The 6,511-nt window shown below is 34.0% G+C and overlaps 1 pseudogene; it reads left to right on the top strand.

Annotated features, from left to right (window-relative positions):
• Nucleotides 1-434: 434 nt before the first annotated feature.
• Nucleotides 435-553, top strand: LOC112474512 (annotated as a pseudogene).
• Nucleotides 554-6,511: the final 5,958 nt, after the last annotated feature.

The following is a 6,511-nucleotide window of genomic DNA, read 5'->3' as shown; positions in this document are numbered from 1 at the left end:
AATTTTCAGTGGAATAGTTTGAACAGGAAAAGAAAAAAAGGCCAAATTACAGTAGAATAAGTAAATGGGAGATAAGGAAAAACAGGAAACAATTCATACAGAGTACAGTTTCCAGAAGCTTATTAGGTATGACAGGAAAGAAATAAGGAGATAGAATTAAGAATATTTAATAGCTTTATTTTCAGATGTTGAGTACATTTTTAGCTAAGTAACCAGCATTCTTTGTGGAACTCTCATCTCTGAGCATGGAAGATAATTTGAAGTTACCTATACACACATACTATATCTTGCTTACTAGTTGATACTGTTAGGTAGTTAATTAGGCATGAGTGACAGAAGTGAAAGCCCAGCTCTGTAACCATAGAAAACTCTCCAAAGACCTTTCTTAAATACCTCCCAGAAATACCGCCCCTTTTATAGTTAAAAATTACCCCTTCTACAGCCATGCCACCCTGCACAAGCCTGATCCCATCTGATCTCAGAAGCTAAGCAGGGTCGGGCCTAGTTAGTACTTGGATGGGAGGCCACCTAGGAAGACCAGGTTCTGTAGGCATAAAAAATAAAAAATAAGAGATTGTAAGCTGACAAGGTCCTTGCAATCTGTGAGATCAACCAAGGGTTTCCTTGCCTTAAAAAAAAAAAAAAAAAAATTATCCCACATCCTAAGGCACAAAGGTCATAAAAGCTGCTGGCTTAAACCAGCCACAACTACGTGCATAGAAAGTACTACCCCAATCTGCCCATAACCTCAGCCTCATTATACCATCATTATAATATCATGCCTATGCCCGGAAGTTCATGAATCTAATTATAACAGACCAAGTTCTAGGTAGGCACATGTAGTGTTGTATAGTAGTCAACTGTCAGTAAAGATGACCTTACATGAAGATCACCTAGTACCGTCTTTGTACCCTTCCATCACAGCCCAAATGTAAAGAGACCTTCCCACTTCTGTGCTGTTACAGCTCTCTTTGCTGAAAACCTCTCTTTGCATACTGTCTTTTATCTTTTCACTTCCCAAATACCACAGCCTTCCTTAGCGTGGCCCGTCTCCTTCTAAAATGTACTTTCTATAAATCTAACTTTTTCTAAATCTCACTGACCTGTAATTCTTTACTACATTGGCAGGGAAGAACTGAGGACCCCCTCCATGCCTCTGGAGTGACACCAGATTTCACATCACCCCAGGGGGAACAGTACCATGGAAGCAAGATTCCTGTTTGTTCATATTCCATATACTAACACAGTATCTTGTACATAGACAGTGCTCAATGAAAGTCTCTTCATCATGTCTTTACCTTGAATAATTCCTAGGCCCAGTGTTTTATATGCTTTGCCAGTTATGAATAAAGTCAGTTTCTTCAGGTTTTTGATCTGAAAATGTAAAGGGAAAACTTCTTTCAACTCTGGAAAATGCACATATCATTTATGAATTTTATTTCCACCTTTTTCTTCCAGGCTGAATAAATGACTTCCTAGGAGTAAAAGTGGGTAGCAAATATAACAGGCACTGAAACGAGTACTGAGACTATAGAGGTATCAACCTTGTCAACACAGAAAGATTTACCATCCCACTGCAATTACTTATCCATCTCAGTGAAATTCAGATACCAGAATAATTGAGGATTTTCTATACCAATAAAAGTGTTTTAAATTCTCATCTGCATGGTAAAAGTCACAGGACATGAGACCCTAGACATCAATATCACCAGAGAACTAAAAAATATGTTTCTGGAGTGGAGAGCTATAGATGTGGCAGCAATCTATGCTACAACAAACCCTCCAGATAATCTAAATGCACACTAAAGTTTGAGAACCACTGATCTAGTAGATAAAATGGGTTTAAATTATAAAGTAGCAGATTTCCACTCAACGTAAGATTGTTTTTTATGAAATATATATTTATATTTTCTTTTGGTTACTTCTAACAATATTTTTAAAATCATTTTATTAGGAAAATTTTCAAACAAATTAAAAAATAGAGCATATGATCCCCATTAACCACTCACAATTTTTTTCAATAATTATTTAATCTATTTTTCCTTTTTAATTTGGTTAGATGTAACATTAGTATAATTGTTTAATTATAAAATTTCTCCTCCATTAAAGAATAGTTGAAGTATTTAAGGGTGAGGTAACATATCTGGGATTTTCTTTAAAAAAGAAAGATTTTTTTATAATTATAGCTGCCTCCAAATTAAATGAGCTATCTAGGGAGATAGTGAATTCCCTTTTATTGAATATGTTCTAAAAAATTTGAATGACTATCTGTAAGAAATGCTGTAGAAGGAATTTCTGCATTATTTTTTAGGGAAGAATAGATAATTTCTAGGATCTCTCCAAACTCTAAACCATACAATTATATGATGAAATGTATTACATATATTAAATGAGATTTTAATTAGAGATATTTAAATTATCAAGATAAATTTCTCACTAAAATTACAAGTAGAAAAATATAAACAAATATCTATTTATATGTAAATGTTAGACATACTTAATGTCATTATCTAAGAAGCTTATTTATATATTGTAATTATGACATTAGAAATACAATTTCAAATTATTAAAACTAATCTAACATATAACCACTGTAATTACCACTAAGAATTTACTACAAAATAATCATCTTTCAATATCAGAAGCACTACATATATACATCTATATTATAAACTGTTGAAGGATATATCCCACATTCCTAGAACACAATAAAATTCATAGAATATGAATTAAATATTATTGAACATTTGAACATATTTACAAACGCTGACTTTATGATTCAAAGACATAGCTCTCTTTGAAGAACATAATAAGGAGATTGCATTCCCCATAAAGCACAGATGACATCTAGACCTGAGATGATGGTTGGATTTTACCTCTTTCTAATGCCAATTGATTAGAAATGGTGCCTAGAAAAATATATTCAAAAATGTGTGACTTCCTTTGAGCTCAGTGGGAAAGGAGGAGAAGACTAAAAATTATTGGTGTTCGCTATGGTTTGGTGATGAGTCAGGAGGAGGAATTTGGAATCAGATATTTGCTGACCTTGATGTAAACCATTAAACATTTACATTCTACAAAGCTTTTTTCCCCCTCCTCCCATCACCTTCACTAGCTATAAAATTTCTATTCATTAATATTTAAATTGTTAACCATTCTTCCAGAATACATCCTCTTCCAGGAAAGTGATGGTTAATTTTGGGCAAAATCACTTTTTTTCCAGATTTATGTAAAATAGAGTAGCATTCCAGAATATCCTTTCAGCAGATAGCCATCATCCATCACCGATATAAAATTAATAAAAAAGAAATGCAAGATCAATTCAGAAAACATTAATTTGGAAGAGAAACCAAAAAGATATGGATAATAACAGTTCCCCTCCTCACCCCAAAAATGCTGATTCAGCATTCCTCCTCCTGTCTGGGTCCCATGGTGCTCCTTGACTCATCCTGAGTAGTGGTTAAAATTCTCCCTGGTGCAGCCATCAGCACAACTATTAACTACCACTGTTGGCATCTGCCTCATTACTTCTCCCACACCTTTCACCCCCTGCCCCGGACCTTACACAGACAACCCCTCCTGGCATAGGCATAGATGATTCCTCTCATCACAATCATAGCTGTTCCTTGTGGTGGACCCCTCAGTGAAAAGAGAATATGGGACGTCAGGTTCAGAAAGACAAAGCACTTCATAGAAAAATTTACCATTGTGCTTCTTTTTTTTTTCTCGCACTTAAGCACTTTTCCATTGTGCTTCTTTAAATAATAGACTCCCCTACTGCTCTTATTTTATTTACTAAAATTTTAATTTTAATTATACACAATTCCCAGGAACTTACATATTGATCAAAGAGAAATCCGACAATAAGGCAATTTTTATATAATTGTGAAAGCAAGGCCAAGACTTTCTAAGTTAAGGTTAAACTTATCCCTCAAGGCCAGTGAAGCTTTTTATACTGAGATAAATATAAATATCTGTTTTATCAATGTCTCACTGGGTCTCTGTTATGAATTGTTCTCTCCTAACCTTCATCAGAGGCTAACAAGAATTTTGCTTTCTCTGCAGCATCCTCAAATAGAAGCTATTTTTTTCTCTCACACCCCTCTTATCCGTTGGTATGAGTGTGACCATTCTTCCTCTTTTCTGAAAATGCTCAGTTCTGAATCTCATGCCATCAGACTATACCAAGCAATGCTCTCTTTGCTGCAATCATCTACAGATCCTAGGTCACTCCTCCTCTTTAGGGATTTTAAATCCTGGTTCACTGTTACTTTCTCTAATGTTATTCCTATGATTTCATAGATGATCACTTCAATAACCAATAATCACTACACAGTCCTTGTCTTCCTCTACTCCGGTGATCCTACCCTCCCTTACCAACTGCTATGGATTGAATCGTGTCCCCCGCAAATTCATGTTGAAGCCCTACCCCTAATATGATGGTATGTGGAGATGGAGCCTTTGGGAAGGAATTCGTTTTGGATGAGGTCATGAGAGTGGAGCCTTCAAAATGGGATTGGTGAATATGCCCTTGTAAGAAGATACCAGAAAGTCTTCTCTTTACCCACATGCACCACATCTCTCTCAAACTACCTCATTTCTCTGTTCCCTTTTAGATCATTCCTCTTGTAAAGAGTGTTTATTACTTCAACATCTTTTCTTCCATTCTCTTTTGAATTTATGCAAGCTTTTACCCTCTGTCACTACATTTAATTGGCCCTAGTCAAGGCCACCCAATGACTTATTTAAAACAGTTGCTCACTCCTTCCTTGAAACTCTATCTTCATGGGGCTTCTAGGGCACCACCCTTCTTTGGTTTTCTTTGTACCCAACTGGCTACTGTTTCTCTATTTCTCTTACTGGTTCCTTAATTCCCTGACCTCTTAACATTAGAGGGACCAAGAACTCAGTTCTCAGACTTCGTCAGTACCTAAATTCATACTATGATGGTCTCAGCCATTCTCGTGGCACTAAATAACATCTCTATGCTAATGAATTCCAAATTTATACCTTTGGTTGGAGTCTGTTCTCCAAATACATGCTTTAGGTCTTATTGACAGTTTTTAGACACTGCTTAAGAAACTCTAGAGGTATTATTTCATCATCAACTGCAAACTTGATATCTCCACTTAGATATCTAATAAAGCCATATGGTCTCAGTCACAACTACTCAACTCTGCCTTGTAGAGCAAACACAACCCAGCAATAAATGAATGAATGTAAATGTGCTCCAATAAAATTTGAATTTCACATAATTTTCAAGTTACCAAATATTATTAATTTTTTCAACCTTTAAAAATATTAAAACCATTCTTAGCTGGAGGTGTTATACAAAAATAGACATTGGGCAGGCTTTGACTGTTGGGCCATAGTTTGCCAGCCTTCATTCTATATAGATCTAAGTCCTGCTCTTTGTTTATAGTTCAAACTACTCTGCAAATGCTTCCAGGTTGTTAGTACCAACTGTGCTGTCTTCTCCTCATTAAATTTTCTTCTGCTTATATACAAATACTTACCATATCCTACACCACTATGTAACCCCAGTGCCCAGCACAATGTTATACCAATAACAGAGACTCAACATTTTCTGTTTGCTGTTAATAAAGATAATATAGATGTTAGTCACATCACATTAAACCTTGCTACATAAAAACAAATATTAAAAACCTGTTATTTAAAAAGCAGTCATGTGTATGTAACTTATTTAATTTTAAAGATACTTTCTCATCCACACACTATTTTAACATTTTTACATTGGATTTTTTTTTTTTACTCTGTAATATCTATTGAGTATGATGTGAATTTTTAGCACCAAAAATATTTGAATCAATGATGTAGCTTACAATCGATGGAATCATACAATCACACAAATACAGAACACTTCAATTCTAATTAAAAAAGAAAAAAATTCTCCTGGAAATTTTTCTTTAATTTTGATTTCTAGTTTTCTAAATCTAAGAATATTATTTTGATATAAAATATTTTATAGAGTTTTCATACTTTGTCCTAGATTTACTTTCAGAATATATTACCGCATATCTAAAGCACGAGTTGAAGTGGTTTTCCTTCCAAACATATTGTCTGAGTCAATGAACTGAAGGCCAAGTTAAATAATATAAAGTCTTGCTCTTCAAACTTTTTTGCTTGCATATCATCTAAAAGAATGTTTGCAAACTTTATTCTCTCACAAATTTTGAGTCAACATCTGAAATATTTTATTACATTATTAAATATTTAAAAAGGAGTAATTTCCATTTTTAAAATAAGTGTTAACTCTTTAAAATGTATCCAAAAACTTCAATGAATTCCATTCCCACCAATATCTATTTAAATATTTACAAATAAGCTTCTCTTTATAGTTAGAAGTTTTACTTGTACTTTTGTACTTTTGTACTTTTATTACAGTTGCTGCACAGAATTTTATTCTAATGTGCTATATTTTGTGCTTAAAAGACTTATTGATCATGCTACAACACTACTATGAGAGAAAAATATCATAATTTAAACTTTC

The sequence above is a fragment of the Pteropus alecto genome, unplaced genomic scaffold (genome assembly GCF_000325575.1).
Source record: "Pteropus alecto unplaced genomic scaffold, ASM32557v1 scaffold239, whole genome shotgun sequence".
Classification (NCBI taxonomy): domain Eukaryota; kingdom Metazoa; phylum Chordata; class Mammalia; order Chiroptera; family Pteropodidae; genus Pteropus; species Pteropus alecto.
This window is presented reverse-complemented; position numbering and strand designations above follow the sequence as displayed.